Raw genomic sequence first — 24,945 nt, forward strand, 5'->3', positions numbered from 1 at the left:
AGGCACCAGCTCAAATACTTCCATGTTTATTCCAAAAATGCTTTTTGAGTTCCCATTATATGCTAGGCACTGGGACATAACGGTAAAAAGACAGACATGGAATTTGCAGTCTAATGGGAAAGAAAAACTAGCCAATGGTGAGTTTGAAATTCTCTAGCACCTACTGTCTGTACTACCCATTAAGCACTTAATGTTTACTATGATGTATCTGAGCCTCCTTTCTCATGGAGATTGCGAGATCCTTGAAACACAGGGATTCATGCGTTGAGCTTAGTGCCTTGTACATGGTATCCAACAAAAGCCTGCTGCCATGTCTGCTCATAAATGAGGGCTCTGGATACTGGTATACGAGAAGGTGTTGCCAAGGTGATGATATGTCTCCATTCATATGAAAGGCAGACCTCTACCATCATGCTCCCAGCAGTTGTGCAATGGCTGAAGCAAATGCCTTTACCCCTCTATGTGAGCAGAATCAATGACTCCTTGTCCTTTCATAGACTAAGCAGTGCCAGCGATCAAGGGTATGGTCATATACAAATACCATATGACATCACTTCTGTGTGGAATCTAAATTACGACACAAATGAACTTATCTATGAAACAGAAACAGACTCACAGACATAGAAAACAGACTTGTGGTTGCCAAGGGGGAAGGCGGGTGGGGGAAGGATGGATTGGGAGTTTGGGATTAGCAGATGCAAACTATTACATATAGAATGATAAAGAACAAGGTCCTACTGTATAGCACAGGGAACTATATTCAATATCCTGTGGTGAACCATAATGGAAAAGAATATGAAAAAGTATATACATATATATATATATATGTATAACTGAGCTACTTGGATGTACAGCAGAAATGAACACAAGATTGTAAATCAACTATACTTCAATAAAACTTTAAAAAAGAAAAAAAAGAGTATGGTCATAAAACAATGTATAGACAATCTTCATTATTTGTAGAGTCCATGTTTCTGAAATTTTAAAATAAACTAAAATGTATTTGTAACCCCCAAATCAATACTTACGGCACTTTCACAGTTATTGGTGAAAATGCCCAAAGCCATGAAAAATGTGAGTCACCCTATGCACACATCACTGGGGGCTGAACAAGGCACCACTCTGCCTTCTTATTTCAGCTCTCGTATGGTAAACAAATGTCGTCTTTGTGGGGTTTTTTTTAGTGCCACAATCTTCACATTTTTGGGTGTGCTTTTTGTTGATGTCGCTGTTTAAAGTGGCTCCCAAGCACAGTGCTGTAGTGCTGTCTAGCAATCCGAAATGCACAAAGGCTGTGCTGAGCATCACGCAGCAAACATATGTGTTAGGTAAGCTGCCTTCAGGCATGCGGTGCAAGGCTGCTGGCCATGAGGCCAGTGTGAATGAGTCAACAATATATATTAAGCAAGGTGTCTTTAAACAGAAACACACATAACACAAGGTGATGCATTAATCAGTTGACAAAAATGTTGTGACCATAAGACCAGGAACCCAACCCTGTACATTCCCTAGGGGCAAATGTTCAGCTTTTGCCAGCTCAGAGTTTGAGGTGTCTTTATAGACAATAACTACCATGAACAGTGAGAACTAAGTATTTACGCAGACAACTTTATACATTATCAGAAACTCCTATGACCAGCATATGACCACTCACTTGAGAGTGAGTTCAAAGCTCTGCCACAGATGTGACCACTCTCTCTTTGTCCATGAGCAGAAAAGGCACGTAGCCAGGAAGACTGACCATGGGGGATGCAAACAGAATGAGGGAGACGTCACAAGGCAATAGAGCTCAGTGCATGCCTGTCCAGAGTGGGGAGTAAGGAGAAATCACATTCTCAACATCAAATAACTTTCTTCTTGTGTTTTGGCTGGTCACAACGTGTAAACACAATTTATGATGATCTTAAAGGTTACACTGAAGCCTGACTTTCTTTTTAAAGTAACTCTCTAGGACACCCTGAAGTAAAAGACAATCAATCATGGAAACAGATGGGCTACAGAATGTGCTGCTGTGTTGCAATTAGTGAAGCAGGCTATGGATAAAGCAAAACTCATTATGCTGAAAAGCAGAAACACTGCACAAAGCAAAAGATCCTGCAGTCGAGCACAGCTGTAAACCCAAGGACAAATGTACCATTTGCGAAGCAGAGACAAGACCAGAAATGACAGACACACCATCCAGGTTCACATGCAGATGCTCAGCCCAAACAAGGAAAAGTATTAAGTTGTACTCAAACACGAACCGAGATCAATAATAGGCTTGCGAATGTTCTACTCTTGGGTCAACAGCAGTCACCTGTCCTTGTGAAGAACAATTTTTTTTTAAAGAGTATTTGGATTTGATGGGTAAAAAATCTAAAGCCCAGAAGTGTAGGATTTGTTAGTACTTTATATTTGTAGGCAAAACCCACAATCCTAAAGCCTTGGAGATGGCCCTGAAATTCTCTCTGAATTTGGTAAGGCCAAGCAGCCCACCTGCAGTGTAAGTGGCTATGGGGCACCCCGATTTACCTGCACACAGGCCAGCCCTGAATCCTAAGGGTGACATACTGCCTTGCTACCCAAGTGTGGTCCACAGATCAGCAGCAGGACGTCACCTGGGGGCTTGTTGGAAATGCAAACTCTCCAGTTCCAACCTAGAGGACTAAATCAGAGCTTGCATTTTAACAAGATCTCTTGGTGATTCACACTTTACATCTGGACCGTCAATAGCCTGCAATTAGGGTGACCAACAGTCCAGGGCCTGGTATAAGCACTGCAAGTCCCGTGCTGTGGAAAACCATTCAGGGAATCTGGACAGCTGGTCACCCTATTTATCCCAATACCACAGCCAAAGGAAGTTCTCGACAGGGAGATCTGAGACTCACAGCCACTGAGGAATCACTGCACCCTGAAACAATTTCCCAGGTTTCAATTTGGAGACACATTTGGTATTGCGTGGTCCCCACATAAGGAAAGCAGAACAAGGGTGGGAGAGGAACAGCTAAGCCTTTGAAGAACCATCTACCTCCACACCCAATCCTTTCACTCCAGGACATCACAGCCTAAGGAATCGAGTTTGACTAGAAGGAGACCAGGAGACCTGCTCCGGGAGCCCAGAGCCGTTCTGTAGCATTGGTTACATCCTCACCAGAACTTTTGAAGCCAGAGTCTGCAGCTCTAGTGCAACGGTTCTCAAACTTTAGCTCCGTCAGAATCACCTGCAGGGCCTGTAAACACAGACTGCTGGGTCCCACCCTCCCACTCTCTGATTGAGGAGATCTGGGCGGCGGTGGATGGGGGCACAGTATTTTGCATTCCTAACACGCTCCGATCCCAGGTCATGCAGAGGCTGACTTGCTGGGCTCACACTTCGTGAACTGCTGTTCTAAAGGGTCCCAGCTTCTCGTTCTGGGAGAAACAGCTGCCTTTATGCCATGTACTTTTCTCAAAAACACAAAACAAAAGCACAACAATGAAGCAATGTAGTATTTTGCTACTCAAAGTGTGGTCCCAGACCCACAGCATCCAAATCACAGGGGAGCTTGTTAGAAATGCAGGTTCTCAGGCCCCACCCAGACCTGCTTTGTCAGGATCTGTATTTTACCAAGATCCCCTGGTGACTGACTTGCACAGTAAGGTCTGAGGAGCACTGATACAGGGACTGTTCAGAGGTTGGTAAATCTGCCTCCTCAATGTAACTACAACTGCTTTACCTCCTCGGAACCAGTATTCTATACCCTTCTCTTCCTTTGTCCATTTGTTTATTTTGATTTTAACCTCAGAAGAAGAAAGTTTGTTTTCTCACAGCTACACAGATTCATCCGTCAGCGTGGATAAAACACCTTACCTGCAACGCCAAGAACAGAAAGCTCTGTCGCTGCCGGTGAAGGAGCATTTGCACTGGCTCGGGGGACATAAGGTCTTCTGGCCCCTCCAGGAAGCAGCCACTCAGCAGAAGCCCCCCCCCCCCCAGCCCACTAAGGACATCTGGACAGAACCAGTGCCCGAGGCCAGACCTCGGAATCCCTGCCCTTTGCAAGAGTTCCTGCACCTTCCAAATGAGGGGCAGCATTTATTCGCTGTGGCTCCTGGGAAAATTTGATTCCAACCCATTCAACCTACCGAAAAGCAGCATACTCCCTTCTGCAAATAGATAATATTGCTGTCACATTTTCTACCTTCACTTCACTTTTTCAGTAACAGAAGGCTACACACCCTGTAACTTCTTCTTTGGATTCCCTGAACTAGATACCAATTCTCCTGGAATTGAAAAAGAAAGTAATAGCTAATATTTACGGGGCGCATGTTATGTTCCAGATATTGTACTAAAGACTTAACATCCATTATTTTATTTACTCCAGACAACGACCCAGGAGGTAACTACTACGATTAGTCCCATTTTACAGATTAGGGGATTTGAGACACAGAGTGGCTGAGTAACTTGCCCAAAGTCATCCAGCAGGCAGATTCCAGAGTCGGCGCACTAATAAAAAAAGTTAAACCATCATTTTTGTCATATCTTTGCATACTAGGTTTTAAAAAATTATACTATCGGAAAGTATATTGCAGGCGGAAGCCTGTTGCACTCTACAGAATGTGTCTTTTAACTTGTGTGCATCTCAGCTTCTTCCTGTGGTGGGTAGGATAGTAAAAAGCGCTCTGCCTCTCACCGAGGAGGTTTTGTGTTAAGTCTGTGCCTACACTGTGTAAACTGTAAAAGCACAGGACGAAGACGATGGTAAGAGGAATGATAATCCCCTAAAATAATTTATTAATTCTCAAAACATCCTTGTGAAATACAGGAAATTGAGACTGGCTTAATTGTTGGCAACCATTAAAATGAGGCATGCCAAGGTTCTATTCTTGTTCTTCAGGTGGGTGGAGGGGCGCTTTTCACTGCAGAGAGCTGCCGTTCAAGATGGGGAGGGAATGCCAAACCTCTCTGAGGAGTTGCAGGAGAAAAGAGGAAAAGGGAACAGGGCAGTTCCTACGTGGACAGGAGCAATGATGAATCACCAAACCTGGCACCCAGCTAGGCTGTAGTTCCCAGCTCCTTTGCAGTTAAACTTGGCCATGGGATTTGCTTTTTACAGGCAAAGGTGAACAGAAGGCATGCATACCTCCTCTAGCTTCACCCCATAAATACCTGCCAGCCACGATCCTCTCTCTCTTGCCCCATCTGCCAGTTGGATGCCAATACCCAGAGCACCCTAGGAAAGCAGGCGTGGAAGACAGCTGACCTTTGGCAGCCTGGGTTCCTGAGTGACTGCCTGGAGTCGCCCTTCTCACTACTGTTCCTCCCAGTCCGGGCATGTCGTCATTCCCGTTACCTACATTTACATCAAGTTTCATTGATTAAGTCACTGAAATGTGGGAGGCTGTCTGCTACATTGGCAGCTGCTTTTAGCCAAACCATTACACTGATCAATATCTCCTTTACCCCAAAATCTGCTGCATGCCAGTTTATTTATTTATTTTTAGGATTTATTTTATTATATTTATTTAACATCTGTATTGGAGTATAACTGCTTTACAGTGGTGTGTTAGTTTCTGCTTTATAACAAAGTGAATCAGCTATACATATACATAGATTCCCCATATCTCTTCTCTCTTGCGTCTCCCTCCCTCCCACCCTCCCTATCCCACCCCTCTAGGTGGTCACAAAGCACCGAGCTGATCTCCCTGTGCTATGCGGCTGCTTCCCACTAGCTATCTATTTTACGTTTGGTAGTATATATATGTCCATGCCACTCTCTCACTTTGTCCCAGCTTACCCTTCCCCCTCTCTGCGTCCTCAAGTCCATTCTCTAGTAGGTTTGCATCTTTATTCCTGTCTTGCCCCTAGGTCCTTCATGACCATTTTTTTGCTCATTTTTCAGATTCCATATATATGTGTTAGCATACAGTATTTGTTTTTCTCTGACTTACTTCACTCTGTATGACAGACTCCAGGTCCATCCACCTCACTACAAATAACTCAATTTCGTTTCTTTTTATGGCTGAGTAATATTCCATTGTATATATGTGCCACATCTTCTTTATCCATTCATCTGTTGGTGGACACTTAGGTTGCTTCCACGTCCTGGCTATTGTGAATAGAGCTGCAGTGAACATTGTGCTACATGACTCTTTTTGAATTATGGCTCTCTCAGGGTATATGCCCAGTAGTGGGATTGCTGGGTCATATGGTAGTTCCATTTCTAGTTTTTTAAGGAACCTCCATCCTGTTCTCCATAGTGTCTGTATCAATTTACATTCCCACCAACAGTGCAAGAGTGTTCCCTTTTCTCCACACCCTCTCCAGCATTTATTGTTTCTAGATTTTTTGATGACGGCCATTCTGACCGGTGTGAGATGATATCTCGTTGTAGTTTTGATTTGCATTTCTCTAATGATCAATGATGTTGAGCATCCTTTCATGTGTTTGTTGGCAACCTGTATGTCTTCTTTGGAGAAATGTCTGTTTCTTCTGCCCATTCTTGGATTGCGTTGTTTTTTTGATATTGAGCTGCCTGAGCTGCTTGTAAATTTTGGAGATTAATCCTTTGTCAGTTGCTTCATTCTGCATGCCACTTTAAATGTCACTCAGATTGTTGCATGTTTCCGTAAATAAAGATTCCATCTAGAAAGAAAAAATGTCCTTCCAAGAATTAGGGGAGATTCTACTTTGTATGTGTGCTCATCTGACTGTTTTCCTCCTGACTCCCAGCTGAGATCGGCCAGGTCGGTAAACGAGAGTTTTGACTGAGGGATGGCAGACCAGGAGGAGATGGTACAGCAAGGATGCAGGAGGAGTTTGCTGAAGAGAACAACTTGGCCATTCCGAGTTCAGCAGATTCTTTAGGCGAGAGCAGAGCCAGAGAGTGAGGCAGGATGTCTCCTGACTTGACAGTGTTGCCGAGACTGGCCTTGAGAGCAAGGGGAAGAGGAGCTTTACGGCACTGACCCACTGGGGAGGCAGGTTCTGGGTTTCTAGGGTCCAGAGACCTTGGAGTGAACTTCACTGAAATATACTCTGGGTATAGGTTGATGGAGCTTGGCTTAAGTATATTTATCACGATTTTACAGATTAGGAAAGTGACACATTTGATTGGCCTGAGATCATGCAATACAATTCATTCCCCGAACCTTTAGGATCCTAGTTTCCTGTTTCTCCCGGAGCCCAAGGCAGCAAGCTCTGCCCACCACTGCATCGTCCTCGGGGCAATATCAGCTTCCCGTTCCCGCCGCGCTGTCCCCACACCCATACCCTGTGCCAGCCTGTGAACCAGCAAATTGGAAATTCGACACCAATAGAGAATAGAGTTGAGACGCAGGCCAGTCAGGCACAGATGTGGAAAAATACAACACTGGTGTATTGCCATTAAGCACATTCCTCTGTCCCTTACGAGCAAGAAAGACAGTCACCATAAGAAAACTGCTCCCTGAAGCATGGTGGCACCCGCCTTTGCCAGGCAGGGCACGGAAGGAAGAGAGGGCGCTCCCTGGCTCTTGCTCTGGCTGCACCCATCTGCCAGGCTCCCCGAAGCTCCACAGATCTCCCTGCAGGAGCGGCAGTGGGCAAGGCCCTCCTCCCCGCCGGGCATGGGTAATGCCTCCTGGCAAAGACCTTGGGCACATCCATCTCTCTCCAGGCCCATCGAGGTCTGCCGTGTGTCTGCAGAACAGATGGGAGAGTCTGCTTGTCTGCCTGTTGGCAGCTCCATTTCACTCCATAAACATTTATTGAGGCTCTCCTCGTGCCAGGCCCGGAGCTGAGGGCTGTTCTCTGGACGTGTAGGGACGTAAGCTGCACTGCTCGGCACCACGTACAGGTGTCCCTCCCCCCAGCATCACCCAACAACAGGTGAGTGGCAAAGAAACACCGAAAAGACACCAACAACGCAGAGCACAGGGGATGGACTTGGTCAGGAGAGAAACGCCAGCACTCCTCAAACTTCGACGTGCACACAGTCACCTGGTTCAAATGCAACCTCTGAATCTGCAGGTCTGGGGTCCAGCCCAAGACGCTGCCTTTCTCACCAGCTCCCAGGTGACGCCAATGCCGTTCATCTGAGGACCCGACCTAGAGGAATGAGAGGCTTACCTGGTTTTCATGCTGCTCTGATAGTGGAGTTGGCTGTTGTGCGGGCAGGTAGGGGGGATATATTTGATACAAATCTACATGGGTCCATAAGGAAATGAGTGTAGGGAACTCACTTTGTATGACGCCAGGTACCCTGCTGATCTAATTCAACAAATTCTCATGGGTAGGTGCCGTTACATCCCTTTCCCAGGTGAGAAAGCGTAAATTCAGAGTGACGGAGTAACCTGTCTCCAGCCCCACAGCTAGTTAGTAGTAAAGGTAAGATTTGAAACGAAGTCTAGATATCTTTTAAAATCCACGTTTTACTTACCCTCCTATACTGTCCCCTCATCCATTTAGGCTGACTTCTGTCTCAAAATAGATGGCTTCAAGTCCACAGATTTCGAAATGGGAGTTGCCTTTCAGGTGGCCCTCGAAGCCCAGTAAAATCTAATATGTGGCTCTCTGCTCGCCAGCGCTGCTCAATTAATCCAATTTTTTAAAACCACGGCTATCATTAAAGCCTCTATATGGATGTTAAAGGACAGCAACAACACCGAACGGGTAGGTTTTCCCCTTCTGGCAATGACCTGACAGCAATGTACAGGTATCAATATCTGGAAGGTGATGGATTTTTGTCGTGTCGGAGCAAAACAATAACAACAAAGGCCAAGGGTGAAATTCCTTCCAGCATTAAAAGCAATACTGTGAGGACTGTTTCCCAGGAGGCCTCTGGCACAGCCCAGCACGTCTCCAGAGGACGGACACACGAGGACTGCTATGGCAGCTCAGCCAAGTACTCAAACTATACTGGGTTTCATGCTTAAAGAATTATGTTTATCGTTTCCTCTAATCAATTTTACTTCACGAAATAAAGAGGGATAGATCATTCTTCAGTTCTTGGAAGAAAGGAGTGTCAGAAACCTTACAAATCAAGTATGTGTTAGAGAAAATGGGTACGGAGCGGATTCTTAACTGCAGAGAGAATGTATAGCCCTCTCTTTAAGCTCACGGGAGATCGTGACCTCAGAAAGCACCCATGATTTCTCAAGAGGACTATTACTTAACAAAATCTCCACAATAGCAATGAGTAACAGCCTGCCAAGGAATATAAATAGAAAAGGATTTAATATAGATCCCATAGTCAGGAGATGATTAGCCTAGGGAGTCTGGTGTTAATAAGATCACTCTCAACCCCCAGATCAAATTCCTCACAAAATAATATTAATGTCATTAACTCTTCTAAGGAGAGAAGATAATCCTCTATTATTTGCATCCCAATTGGCAGTTCTTCTTCTATAAGGGAAATAAGTCAAAATGATAAAATAATTCCATTTTGAGGTAGTTCTTAATATGCTGATCTAACTATAGCTTTGAATTTATAGTGGGATAGTCTCCGTGTTTTATATCTAAATACAATGAATCTCTGGTAAGAACTAAAAATGAAAATGACCTGAATTATTTCCCATCATTTGCTTATTTCCATAACTGCAGCCAGTCTTGGGTGGTTCTCAATCTTTCCCCTCCCTACTTCATTCTATTACTCTCAGGAATGTTGCTCAATAGAAAATCGAACCAACAAAAATGGAGAACTCTTAATGCATCATTAGGCCTTTGGAGCATGAAAATAGGAGACATCAATTAAAGACAAGGGTCCAGGAGTATACTTTCTGCCTTCAGATTATTAAAACTCAAAAGAAACAATTTTTCAGTCGGCTCTTTCACGTATAATTATTTGTAGTAGCTCCATGTAATAATATAAAAGGCAACAGATATAAAGCCCCCCAAAATATGCATTAATAAATAAATATCTAAAATGTCTATATTTCAATTATTTCTAAACCTATTGCAATCCATTATCATTAATAGTTATAAAACTATAAAATGTTTGTTAATCATCTCATTGATAGTAAATTATTTTATTAATTGTTCTTTGTTATATTATAAAAGACTAGTAGTATTAGAATTACGTAATTAACTTGCCTGCTGTTGGTCTAATTTCTCTACTCATCTAAAAGGTGAAGACACAATAGTATTTAATTTTGATTTAAGGGGTTACTATAAATTTAATATTTTTTCTTTGAAATCTAGTTCTAAGCTTGACCTTACTAAAATACTTTATGGTATTTCATACGTCATCAAAACTGCAACACACCTTCTGAAATATCTTTTTTTTTTTAAAAAAATTAATTTGTTTTTATTTTTGGCTGTATTGGGTCTTTGTTGCTGTGCACGGTCTTTCTCTAGTTGTGGTGAGTGGGCTTCGTTGCAGTGCATGGGCTTCTCATTGTTGTGGCTTCTCTTGTTGTGGAGCACAGGCCCTACGTGCGTGGGCTTCAGTAGTTGTGGCTCATGGGCTCAGTAGTTGTGGCTTGCGGGCTCTAGAGCGCAGGCTCAGTAGTTGTGGAGCGTGGACTTAGTTGCTCTGCGGCATGTGGGATCTTCCCTGACCAGGGATCTTCCCTGTGTCCCCTGCATTGCAGGTGGATTCTTAACCACTGCGCCACCAGGGAAGCCCTGGAATATCTTAAATTAAGTAAGGACTTTCTGACTCACGATAGCAGTTTGAGAAGGTTATGGTAACCCTCACCTAGGCATCAGTTCTGACCAATTACAAGCACGTAGCCATGTGCTGTGGCCGAAGAGCTGGGTTTGTGCATATCTTTTTGTATACAGTCAATGTTGATGTCATCTCTAGGGCTATGGCAGGTAAATTTCTTTTTTTCTAATTGTATTTTGAAATCTTATGTAATATTTTTAGAAAGATGACCCTAAATGGAAAAACTGGGGAAATACCCATGGAATTGCTCACTTGAATATACAATAAGTAAAGTTTAAGAAAGCAATAGGTGAACATCTGTTTTTGTTTGGCTGAGTGTTTTCCATCTTTTAGAGCATCTCCTGGATACTGACCTCAAGGGAAAATACTGTAATGGTTTTCATTTAAAATGTCTTCCTGGAATCTACTGCCCCATTGCTCTCCAAACTATTGAGTTGGCCAAAAAGTTCGTTCAGGTTTTCCGAACAAACTTTTTGGCCAGCCCAATACTTTGAAGAACCTGAATCAGCGCGTGTATCACAGTGCATTACGATGTTTATCTTCCCAGCTAGAACCTGACTTCCAAGAGGTTAGGCGCTGTGTCATTGGTATGTGTGTGTTTTGTTTTTATCCTGGACACTTCGTATAGCTGAAACCGGATAGATGCTCAATAAATATTTATTAAGTGATTCACTAGTGGCTGTGCTGGGTGTCATCTTCACATTTGTGCTTCAAGTCATTTTCACATTTTGCTTTTCTCTTACTCATGCCAGACCAAAGAAAATGGCCCAGTAGGTATAGGAGCACATGCTAACCATTCAGATTCCAAATCCATAAATAGTATTTATATATGTTGTCTCAAGCAATCCTTTCAAACCCATTGTGAGTAAGAAACCTTGGTTTTGTATTTCATACAAAGGAAATCTAGAGCTCATACAGTGTGTCTTTCCCGTATTCCTACAGCTAGGCTGGAATGTTGTAAAAGCGATGCTTGGATCCAGGTCCTTAGGCACAAAATTCCAAAAGCAACATTCCATGCTGGGGATTTCTGGAATTCCATCCACCTCAACTAAGGCAGCAACAGGCCAAGAAGAGATGAAGCTTCAACCCAGGATTCAAATTCTAACTATACCATTCCTTTACGTCCTCACTGCTTCACTTAATAAGGAACAGATAAACACTGGTCTGATACGGGCAGTTCCACGTTCTGTCAGTTTTAAATCCACAGCATGAGAAGTGATGGTGGTTGATAAAATGCTGGGTGTCCCAATCTAGAATCATGTAATAAGAACCCGAGTGCTTTAAGCCCATCTGTCCATTTAATCTTCACAACCACCACTGAGTTAGGTGTTAGTGATCCCATTTTGCAGGTGAGGAAACTGAGTCTCAGAGAAGTTAAATAACCTTGCCAAGGGTCACACATCTGGTGAGTGTCAGAGCCCTAATTCAAAGTTCAATTAGTCTGACTCAGAGCTATTCTCTTAACCACACCATCTTTTTACCCCTGCTTCCACGCAGTGGAAGACAATGATAAAAACCTTATGAACCTCAAACTCAATCTGCAGAACAAGCTTTCTGGGCCTCCTTGTGCACTCTGATACATTGTAAAATAAATTATTCTTTTAAATCAGTGTTTTTAAAGGACATTCTCCCAATCTCTGAAGACAAATGTCATTTACTGCAGATTGGGAGCTACGCTTGGATTATCCAAACTGTTCCTTCACACTCTTTCCAATTCCGTGGATAATTCATCACACTTTTCCCTGGTCCCTTTTGCTGGTGCAAACTTGAGTACCACCCAAGAAAAAGTGGCATTCTAAACAGCTGTGTAAGGTTAAACCCTCAGGAAATAGCATTAGAGCTTTAATTATCTTCCTTGGTTTTTTGTTTGTTTGCTTGGCAAAGAAAACAAAAGTACATTGTTGAGGCACACTCTCACATCTGGAAGCCAGAGCCAAACATTTCCTAGTCTTACTGTATTGGAGTACTTTGACATCTTTTGTCCAAGCCAGTTCCTCGAGTATTCCTCAACGTTCGATAGAAAATTCAAGTATTTTCTATCATACTAAATACTCAAACATAAACTGGCAGCCCATGAGCCAAATTTAGGCGCCAAATATATTAAGTTTTGGTGCTCCCATTATTTTTAATTTTGATTTACTTGGCATTGAAAAAAAAACCCTGGAGATTTTCCACAGAGTTCCAGGCTCACAGAAGAATCCAGATTTCTAAACCATCATTTCAAGTCAGACATTTGCCATTAAGAGGCTGAAACTGCTCCAGAGCAAAGCAAGTACCTGGAGCTGGGCTGCCTTCTCTCGAGTTCTCACACATCCTGCTGCCTGCCTTCTGATCCAGACGCGTTCTACCACAGGACAAGAGCGTTTCCTCGTTTGCTTAAGTTTGTTCTTCAACGGCCACATCTCACATTACTAAATAAGCGAGTTCTGTTTTGTTGTTTTAACACCGAGGGTGTCTTTAATCTGCAATGGCTCGGACAGAAGATATACTTAAAGAACACCACTTCCTCCTTCACCGAAAGTGTATAGGTTTCAAATCCATCTCCATGTCAGGTTATCTGGTCTGTCTCAGTTGACAAGGCTATTTCTCAGGTAGACAAAATGTGTGCCCCCATATCTCCCACTCTCTGATGTCCTTCCTGTGATTATGTTACCTTACTTGGGAAAAGGGATTTTGCAGATGTAATCAAGATTACTGTAGAGCACAGGGAACTACAGGTGTACACAATATCTTGTAATAACCTATAATGGAAAAGACTGAAAATAATATATATACATATATATGTGTGTATATATATATATATATATATATATATACACGTATAACTAAACCACTTCGCTGTGCACTTGAAGCTAACACAACATTGTAAATTAACTATACTTCAATTTTTTTAAACTGAAAAAAAAAGATTACTCATCAGTTGACCTTAAAATAGGGAGTTATCTTGGATTATCTGGGCGAGCCCAGTCTAAGCACAGGGGCCCTTCTGAAGCAGAGCACTTTCTCTGGCTGGAGGCAGGAACGATGTGGGGAAACGAGGTCAGAGAGATCTGATGCATGAGGAGGACGGAGCCCACTGGTGCTGGTTTGGAAGATGGGAGGGTCCACGAGCCAAGAAACGCCTCGGGAAGTGGAGAATGATCCCCAGTTGACAGCCAACAAGGAAGTGAGGGCCTCAGTCTCACAACCACATGGAAATGAATTCTCCCAACAACACGAATAAGCCTGGAAGCAAATTATTTCTCAGAACTTCCAATGAAAGCTCAGGTTGGCCATCCCTTGATTTTGGGCCTTGTGAGACCCTAAGCAGAGTATCCAGCCAGACCTGCCTGGACTTCTCACCTACAGAGGCTGTGAGATAATAAATTTGTAATGTTTTAAGCCTCCTAGTTTGTGTCAATTTATTAAGGCAGTGATAGAAAATGAATCCAGGCCCCATGGTCACTAGTAACCCCAGTGGGTAATATCAGAAAGGCTCTGAATGCTTCAACCATAGCAATCATTATTTCTTTGTTGTTAACCATTAACTTTGCTGTTAATCATTTATGTTTCTAAGCTAATCCTATTGATTTGAAGCCTGTATTTATTTTCTATCACTGCCATAACAAATTAACACTAACCAGAAAATAAAGGGGCCAAAATTGGTACTGAGAAAATTAAGTAAGTAATGATGACTCACATGGAAATTGAACCTCTTCAATTTAAATTTTTCAGAATGATCTCTTTTAACTATATTGTTGGATGTATTAACGTGTGAAGGCAAGAAAAAGCTTCTACTCCACGTTTTACTTCTTTATTAAATTGGTTATCAAAACAATCCTAAAATTGCCATTTGTATCCGTGAAACATTCACTAGAGTTTTAAGATTAAATAAGGAACAGATTCACAGAAGTCACCACTCTGGGGCCTTCTTTTGCCAAACTGTTTGTTTTTCAAATAATATCTGTAAAGTAAGCCTTATTTGCCTAGTGGAAAAACCTTAAGGAAGACAAGACGATATATTCACACTATGCGAGACTGTTTAAACCGTACTCATCTTTGAGATCAGTACCATTTTCAGCACAGGAGAAAGGGAGACAGCGTTTAAAACCAGGAAGGAGTGGGATCTGCAATTAAACCTATCCTTCTGCAACTCAGTGAAGTTTTCTTCATAGGATGTACTGTTACCTGAAATTATCATTTTGTCTACTTTGTTGTAATATATTTCTCCGAATAGAATGTCAGCCACAAGAGGCCAGTGACTTTGCCTGCTTGTTCATTGATGGACAGCCAGCCTTTAGACTGGTGCCTGGTACATGGTAGATTCTCAATAAATTCTTGTTAAATGAATGAACAAATAGATGATGACAATTCTAGGTTAGCATCCAGCAGTTCTGAAAGACTGCATTTACCCTCATTCTTCCACTCACTAAACTGTCTCTATGCCTTTCGTTTCTAACCTTCATTTCTCTAGTGTCGCCATTGAAACAGGAAGTCTCTCCTTCTTCATTTGTTAAAAAGACACTATTGAGCACCTTGGACGATCCCTGGTTCACTCAAGAGTCATTCATTTATTCAACAAAGAAGGCCAGTGGAGGAGGTCAGAAGGATAACCAGGGGCAGAGCACGCAGAGCCTCCTAGGCCCCTGCAAGGTCTTGGGTTTTTAGGAAGAGAGAGAGGTGGGAAGCCGTGGGTGGCCCATCACTCGGGAAGTTTCTTATTCTGATTAACATCTGAATGAGGCCCATCTTGTGAGGCAAAGGTAGAAACAAGGTCACCAGTCAGGGAGCTGTTGGAAGACTCCTGTTTTTGACTGCCCATGTCCTCATACAGCTCCAACTAGGCTCTGGAAGGAACTTTGTCAGAGCACAAGATACATCTTGGAAGCCCTTCTCAGACAGTCAGCACTGACTGCCAGCTGCCGTCTCCTTCACATGCAGTTCCCCACGTACAGCATCCACGGCCTCCTGGGCATTGCCTCTGCTAAGAATCAGAGATACCACCCCCGCCTGCAGAAGAGGAGGTCCCTCTGTGCTTATCCCTTGGCCAAGGCTCATTTCACCCACACAAGGCCATCCTGCTTCTCCTCTGCTCCAACCCAGTGTTTTGTACCATTCATTCGCACTGAAGACAAACTACAGCATGGTTTTTTTTTTCCAAAAATTAAACAGTGCATTGCCTTAGAAAGAAGAGCAAGAAGCCACTGAAGTCTCTTAAGGCTCTTCCAAAGTTGTGGTGCTTAGGTCATCCCACCTGAAAACACCCCTAGTTTTCAGGCTTCCCCAGTAGACACGCTGGAGAGAGAGAGAGACAATGATGAGCTGCCCTTACCACGCTTTCCTATAAAGGCTCTCATGCTAAGATGTACCCAGCTGACCTCCTCTACAAGTTGAGCCCACAGGCCAATGAATGCCAGTCTCCCCACCCGTCATTACTTTGCAGTGTTATTAGATCAGATACTATGGCTTCAGGGCATTCCTGCGGCTCACCATCAATATGAACGTAGTCAAAGAACCCCAGTGTCGCTGCAGGATGGAGCACGGCAGCTAAGAAGAGCTGAGTTGCTACTCCCATACTTTTGAGTCCTGTAACCTTTGCTCAAGCAATTGAACCTTGTTTGGTCCGTTTCCTCACCTCTAATATGGGCCCCCTGGGCGTGAGGAATAAATAAAACATGTATCAAACGTGTAGCACAGAATCTGGCACGTAGCAAGCACTCCATAAATATTCGTCTTCATCATTTAAACCATTATTCTAATTGTCATCATCACTGCGAAGACGGACATCAACAGTACCCAAGCTCAGGAAGCAGGGAGGCCACCTTTATATATATCACCTGGTGGTAAAGACTCCTTGGAAAATGTCATTCTAGAGCATGGATCCACAAACCAATTTTTCTAATCCCTTGCTTCCACCTCTTCTATGTTTATTTGTTGACACAGGGAAAACTGAGGCAAGAATTTTAAGGTTCTTCAAGTTTCAAGTGATGGATGCAAAGACCACCAAGTAGGAAAGGCAGAGGCCATGTGGTAGACTCAATTCTCTGATGGTGGTAACAGCTGGGCAGAAGCTCACGTAGATCTTTCTATTTTGTTTCTGCTTATGTAAGAACGATGAAAGAAGACAATAAAAAGGATGAGGGACAGGAGAAGGGGAGAAAGGAAGGAAAGGAATAAGAGAAACTGAAGAAATAAAAAGGAAGCCCTGAAGAAGGGGAAGGAAGGAACTAAAGAGTGGAAGGAAGGAAGAGGAAGAGAGAACAAGACAGGGAGAAATGGGGACCACTAAGAGGCTGAGTCTACAGCCCGCTGTCATCCCAGGGAAAAGCCAGGGTCAGCACCAGCAGGGTGCCAGAGAATACAGAGAATGCTTACAATGGAACCCATTCTTGCATTTCTGTGCCTCTTTAGTGAAAGAAAATGTCTCTATCTTCAGAAAACTGAAGCTGAGACTGTGCTTGATCTTCCAGTTCCAATAACGGCACCGAGTCTTGCTGACACAGTTACATGGACGTCACTGCTACCTTCTTGAAGTAAATCCTTGCAACTCGCAAATGCGGCAAATGCGGCAATTGCAAAGTGAAGTGAACTCAAGGGTGCTCACAGTGCTAAGAACGCAGCCTCCCAGACCAAAGGGGGGCGACGGGAAAGCCAATGGTCCTGGGGCCGGCCCCGACGGTACACCTCACTCTGATTACTGTGCTTTCAGTTTCTACTATTTGTCAAAATTTCTGTATGCCAACATTTAGCATGCTTGATACTCAGTCTCTTAATTATATGTCTAGATTAGCCTTTGATTAAATGTACTCTGTTGGCCAAGAGAAAAAGCAGACCATTCCAAATGGTGATTACTTAAACTTACTTTCTGTAGTGGTGGACCTTCATCTGGGTGTGGGATGGAGCTATAAGAGGGCTAGGATGGAGGCACAAGGTTGGAAAAAAGATCCAACCTTCATTTAGAGACAAATAATGAATGAGGAGCCAGCTGAGAAATAATAAAAGCCTAATGAGGAAAACTGGAGATGTCTAGTGTCACAGAAGCCACCCAAGTCATTGATGCCAAGAGAGAATAGCTTATGAATTAAAAGGGACCAATCAACCCTTTCAAATGCTCCAAGAAGTTGAGGAAGCATGTAGGTCCCTGGGTCTGACCACATAGAGGTCACTGCTGATCTCAACAGACGTTGTTTCCATAAGTGGTAGGGGCAGAAGCCACACAAGTGTAGGATGAACAGTAAAGGAGAGAGGATGTGAAGATACAGCATCCTCAGAAATCTGACAGTGGCATGGAGCAGAGAAATGACGTGAGGGGTGCTCAGAAGTATGGGATCCAGGGTGTGTTTTTAAGATGTAAGACATTAAAATATGTTAACATGTCATCTTTACAACTCTGTGATCTGAATGGTATTATTTCCCCCACTGACCAGAAAAGAAAACTGACGCTCGGAAAGGTTAACAAATTGGATCAAGGTCTCACAGCTAGTAAGAGGCAGAGCTGAAAGTTGAACCCAATCTATGTCATTCCAGAGCCTTAGGACAGACTGCCACGGATTACGTTCTATTGCACTTGTTTATCCACATAACTGTCTCCCTCACTTTCTAAGTACAAGGACTGAGTCTAACTCATCCTTGAATCCCTAGCACCTAGTGCAGTATCTGGTAGTTAATAATGGGTACTTAGTAAATGTATGTCACAGAAATAAATCATTTAACCAGAAGTCAGATTTTAGCCTTTAAAAAAAAGAAAAATAGACAACTTTCCTACAGAACAATGATATAAACAACAATAGAAATATAGAGATAACGTTTGGAATACAAAAGTGATAACAGGAGTAGTGACTTTAAGAATGAACATAATAAATAAACCTGTATTCAAAATGTACTTTATTCACACGATTACATTTCCCAAGTTTGTAACCAGCGAAACTGTAAGAACTTGCCCTGATCTTACACAATCTTACATCAGCCTCCACTATAATGAACAGCTTGCTTGTCACTTATTCTTTTTTTCCCCCCTGCTCTTAAAATACATACAAGGTTCTTACTCCCACATGGAATCCATTCTCAGGTAATACTGATTTCACTGTGCTGTTCCACATGAGACCAGCATATTTGTATGGGCAGGAAATGGTGCATTCAGTCATCATGATATTTTGTGTGCCTGGCAAGAATGAATAGATTTTTTTAAACATTCATGGGATTGACTGATTCCCCCCCAACCACTACATGTTTTGCTCAGCTGTTTGGCTGGCAAGTTACTTCAGAGCTCTTTTAATACAGTTATTAGTTGTTCCTTTTATCATACGAGTTAGACAATTTTAGCAAAGATCCGACAGTTAAAATAATTAACAATAGTTTTAAAATGTGTGACCTCTGATGTTTGTCTTGAAATGTTATTAATTTAAATTTCTGCTGAAAGAATTTTGTTTTGAGCTTCCTTCAGAAAAAACCTCTTCCTTCATTTCAGAAAATTTACCCTTTGAAAGTCTGAATAGAAAAAAAAAAAGAGTTTTTCATGTTAACAAAAATTGCTTTATGATGTAAGATAGACTACTTTGGTTTGGTTTGGTTTGGTTTGTTAAGATTAGCTAGGAAAGCAGTTTAGAATCTGCCCACTCACGAATTACATATATAGTTAAAAAGTACTTGAACCAAGTTAAATAAATTAAGGATGCCTAAAGTAGGCTGAATTTACATTCTGATTATTTCCAGAAGGCTTCTAATCCCACAAAGTTTTTAAAAAATCTTTTTCGTGCTTGATGTAAGAATTACCTGCTAGCCCTCCTCTCCCTCCCAGTCTCTCTATAAGCATCAAGTATTTATTTTCCTAAAAGGGATACACTATACAATTTAGCTATTCATTTATGCAAATGATGGTAAACAGAATTATAAAGACAGATAATAAACAGCAAATGAGGTTGTTATGTTTCAGGCTCTGTGTTGTCAGAGTTCTGAGCATGGTTTAGTGTTTTCTATTCATGACTTTATATAACCAAATTACTCCCTGATGCAGTCTCAGATGCGCTTTTGCCTGCAAATGACAAGGAATAAAACATCAGGACATTAACGTTAAAAGACAATCGTTAATGGCGTAAATACGAAAATAATTACTGCATCATACCACCAATTGTTATGTGTTCATTACTGAAGTTCTTGTAAAGCCTTTGTTTTCTTGTTACAATTATTTTTTTCCTTTATTTTTGTCTGGCTATTTTATAGTCCTGACAGTACTTTAGCAACATTCAGCAGTTACACAAGCCATTTAATCCTGCCCAAAGCTTCATTTAAACTTCATTTTAGCTGCACTTTATTTGTGTATATATGTCTTTTACTTCTTTAAGACAGTGAAAAGATACTTCCGGAGTAGGTGCTGGAAAGATATGTCAAAGCAGATTATCTAAAACAAGCAATAAACTTGGGCGAAGGTTTCAGATTTTAACATCACTCGTTAAAATACCTTTATTAATCAAACTAATTGCGTCCCTATCCTCTAAAATTTTAGTTCAGCACCCGCCCCCAACTCTTTTTAAAATTAACTTATAATTTTACAGCCAATCATGCAAGGTGGTTTTCAATCTCTGCTCTCTTCTTCCTCCCGCAAGGTTTCTTCCCCTCTGCCCCACCTCACCTTTCTCCCACTTCTACCTCATCCCTCTGCTACCAATGCTTTCTCCCTAGCTGGCAGGAAAGGGAGCCCCTCCAGACACACACACACACACACACACACACACACACACACACACAGACACACACACACACACACACACACACCAGCCGCCTCGCCCTCGGAGGGTCGTCCAAATGCACCCTTTGTCTGCTCCACTCCGCGACCATCACTTCGCCTCTCGCCTGCCAGCCTCAGGCCAGGAGTGGCAGGAAAACTCACACCGCTGTCACGAGCTGGAAGCGGGAAGAGGGACGGTGGACCGGAGGCGAGGAGGTTCCGCGGGCGGCCCAGCATCACTCGCCGCTGCGCGCGCGCACACACGCGCGCGCGCACACACACACACACATACACACACACACACACACACACCAAGAAGGCTTCTGTCACCTGTTCGCTTTCAAAACGAGCTCCAGCACTGGGGAAAACTTATCCCTTCCCCCACCTCCACCCCCACCTCTGGGAGTTCGGGTACAAGAAGGCATCCCGTGCATAGGTTTCCCAAAATATCTGGAGAGAGAAAAAGTGTACACTGGGTACAATGCAATTGTGTGTGTGTGTGTGTGTGTGTGTGTGTGTGTGTGTGTGTATCCCTAGTCCCTCCCTCTTCCTCTCTCTTTTTCGCCCATCTTCTTTGCAATAACACACAACCTTTTCTTGCCAATGAGTGCACACAACAAGCATCCCATCTCTGCTGATAGTCCAAGCTTGGATTCTCTGCCCTGCAGGTTCCCTCTCTGCACCTGGCGTCTAGGTACCCAGAGTCCCTCTGCCCGGCGACAAGCCCGTAACACTCTCTCCAACTCGTGCCATGGGCAGCCGGGCGCTGCCGGCTCCCGAGCACTAGCCGAGCTTCCAAACTTTTTCTTGCCCTCTCTCCAGCCTCAAATCACGCGCATCCCGGAGGTCTGACGCCTCTGCCCTTGATCCCGAACCACAGGGAAACTGGCGAAAACCGCTCGCCCCGTGGGTGCCAGGTCTCGAGGTGCCCAGCCTTGGTGCGCATAGGACCGTGCTGGACCTCGCAGGGCCGAGAAGGGAGCCTGGGAGGACCCGGCAGGCAGGTGCAACTTGCCAGCGATTCCCGGGTTCAAGCCCTAGGGGACCGCGGGTTTGGCCTGGTGAGAACAAAGCTGGAGTCCGGGAAGACTGTCGGACCGGAGGCGCTAAGACAATAGCAATAAAGGGAACTTAGAGTAGGACCGCTGCACAAAGTTGTCTCCGAGTCCGGATGTCCCGGGATGGCCGCAGGCTCCAGCTGCAGACCCCGAACCCCCCGCCCGGGTCCCGGCGGCGCCGTACATGCAAACCCCCAGCTCAGCAGCTGGTCCCTGGATGCTAGGCAAATGCCCTGGGCGCCCAAACCTAGTTTGGGGTCCGGACGCTCCGCGGCTTATGCGGCTGCCAGGCAAGAAGACCCGCCAGCGCGCTCTCCTGGCTTTACCTTTCGGCGGACTGCCGGGGACTCCGCGGCGCGCCGCCCGCTGGCCGTGCCCTCAACCCCTGCCGCCGCCTCGAAGAGCAGACAGTGCGAGCCCCGCGCGCCGCGCCCCGCCCCCGTGCGCCAGGCCCCGCCCCCATCCCCAGGCCCCGCCCCTCCACGCAGGCCGAGCCCCCGCGCGGACCCACACGAGCCCAGGAGGGTTTGCCCGCGAGCCGCGGCAACCCCCGCGGCTGCTGCTCCTCCCGCTGCTGTCCAGTTGCTGCGGCCGTCGCTGCGTGGCCGCCGCTGCTGCTGCTGTTGCATGCCATAGGCCAGGATGCCCCGAATTGTCAAGGGGGCACCCCTGACCCCAACAAACGATATGATGGCAAATGACCCCTAGAACAGGGTGAGTAAGGGCCAATGCACTTGAAGAGCACCTGAGAGCTTGCTAGAAATTCATGTTTCTCAGCCCCACCCCAGATCCACTGATGCAGAATCACCGGGGATGAAGGTAGCAGTATTTTAACAAGCTCTTGTGGTGATTCCAAGCCCCTTAACGTTGGAGAAGCACTGCTCTCTTGCTCAAGAACGAAGGGACTGATCAGATGCAGGACTAAGACCCAGGAAGGAGCCCAACCGGACAGACGGGTTTAACTTCTCAGTGTTTGCAAAGCCGGAGACAGTACGTTGTCTGTGCCCTGGATGCCATTCATCTTGCTTTATTGACTGCGAAGTCTTTAAAGATAAACCGAGGGGGGAGCACATCTACTTCTGATCTGACAGCTCTAATGAGCTCAAGGAAGACTTATGTAAACATTATTAAGTGTAATAAACACGTGTCGGCATCAGGCAATCTTCTCTGGAGAAGAGTTGGCAAAAGCCTGCCAGAGCCAACGTTTTATTCATAATGTCTTTTTAACTTTATGTTGCCTGTGTAATAGGCCTTTGGCTCTGCTGTTGCTCCGACGGAAAATCATTACCCCAGTAATGGATGAGTCAGTTCAGAAGGAGAGCCACTGGGATGCTGAACACTCCCATTCATGACTGCTGTGTATCAGAGACGGAGGGACCACCCCTGCCCATGTAGCCATTTTAATTACACAGCTGTTGTCCAGGCTTCCGGTTTCAACTTCCCAAGGCATCACTGGACTCAAACTCTAAGCACCGAATGGAAGTCACCTCACAGTTTTATTGGTAGTGAGCCCTAATCCTCTTCTGTATTCTCCAGAGCTTCAGCTATTACTAAGCACCAGAGGAACTGATGATTGTTTGCTAGGAGAGAACACATGGGGCTTCTCCGGAGACTTATTCTGGCTTTGCACCCTTATTTTGGGTAGATTTGGAAGCTGGAAGTCTGGTCCTCAAGGAAAACTCGACAGTGGTACCCAGAGCAAGGGGGCCTTCAAGAGCCCTCTTCTCTGCCCCGTTCCTGTTCCTTTTTCATAAAAAACGACAACCTGCGCTCAGCACTAATAGCATTACCATTTTAAGTACAGTAATGAAAGGGGGAGAATTATTATTAAGAGAATTAGTCCATTAAAGAATCCCAAACAGTTTAGCTTCCCCCCAGATTCCAAGAGTGGTGTGAGAGAAAGGACTAGAAATCTGGTATCACCGGGCTTATTCTAGATGAGAGATAAAAGATGAAGGGAAAAGAAAGACAAAGCAAGAATGAAGGGAGAAAGGAAGGGAAGAGGAGAGGGAGGGATGGAAGAAACTTTAACTGCTACTCAGGCCTTAGAAACTGATCAAAAAGAAAATTGGAAAGAGACGGCAGGGTAACAAGGGGAGGAGCTTTAAGTCGGGGTCTCCAGAGAAACAGAACCAATAGGAGATATACAAGGTGCAGACACAAATATATTGTAGATACAGATGTACAGAATGAGATTATTATTAGGTACTGGCTCACATCATCGTGGACGCTGAGAAGTCCCACCCTCTCCCGTCTGCAAGCCGGAGGTCCAGAAGAGCCAGTGCTGTAGTTCAAAGGCCTGGGAGCTGGACAACTGATGGCGTGGATTCTACTCAGTGTCTGGAGGCCTGAGAACTAGGAGCCCGGGTCGGGGGCAGGAGAAGATGGAAGTCCCTGCTCAAGCACTCAGGAGGAGAAAGGACAAATTCTCTATTCTTCCACCTTTTTGTTCTATTCAGGCTCTCAAGGGATTGGAGGATTCCCACGCACTCTGGGGAGAGTCTTCTGCTTTACTCAGTCCTCCAACTCAAATGCTACTCTTTTCCAGAAACACCTTCACAGACACACACAGAAGACATGTCTAATCAGAAATCTGGGCATCCAGTGAGCCGGTCAAGTTGACTCATAAAATTATCACAAGGGCAACACGGTGGCCGAACTCCATTCTTACCCAAGGCCATGTCAGGTTCCCGAAGAGCAGGCTCTGAGTGAGGAGTTATGGGCCAGAGATTTATTAAGAAAGTGGTTCCAGGGGAAATCACTAAGGGAACTAGGGTGAGCAGAACAGGGAAAAGAAGAAAGCCAGTCAAGGTCCATAAGTCCCACAGAGAGCTGGCCTTGACCTCACTCTGCAGGGAAGCTCTGGAGTTGCAGTTAAGACTCTAAACTGACCCGAACTGAGTTAAGAAAGCTGGACATTCAGATTCCTTTGCTGGACAGTTTATTGGTTAACAACCTCCCAAGGGGAATAAACTCCTTGGCCCTTGCGTCGGCTCCAGTAGCTTGAGGGCCGTCCTTCATAGAAAAGTCAAGGGTGCTAGCTCTTGAAACCAATGGAACTCAGAAATTTGGAGGAGGTGGGATATCCCACAAAAACAGTAGAAAAGATGTGAGAGTATCTGACCCGAGCCCTGACTTTGTTTCAATATGTGAGATTTCCCAGCTCAAACACCAGACATGAGCTGAGTGGCTGAACCCCCGCCCCTGACCCCCGCAGAGGGGTCCACACTGAGAACAGGAAGCTCACCAGCGAGCTTCTATGGGCTGTCCTATGCGGTCAGGTAGTAGGGGCATGGAGGGCACTGAGTCACAGAGCTAGACCAGAGCTCTAGGCTGGCACAGTGTCCTCATAATGCTGTCACCGGTAAGAGCCCAGCGTTTGGATGCCCGGGATGACAATGCATGGATGACCAGTTCACCTGAGCCCGAGAAGTGGTGACAGCCCACACAAAGGCAGTGTGATAGAGAGAATCTTGCCCACCCTCCTCCCCTCCCCACCCAGCCCCTAAGAGAAGAGAAGGGAGTTTTGCCTCGAAAATGGAAGGAAAAGAGAAACCCTGAAAGCAAACATTGATTC

The sequence above is a fragment of the Aethalodelphis obliquidens genome, unplaced genomic scaffold (assembly GCF_003676395.1).
Source record: "Aethalodelphis obliquidens isolate GAN/ISIS:26980383/991018 unplaced genomic scaffold, ASM367639v1 scaffold56, whole genome shotgun sequence".
NCBI classification, from domain to species: domain Eukaryota; kingdom Metazoa; phylum Chordata; class Mammalia; order Artiodactyla; family Delphinidae; genus Aethalodelphis; species Aethalodelphis obliquidens.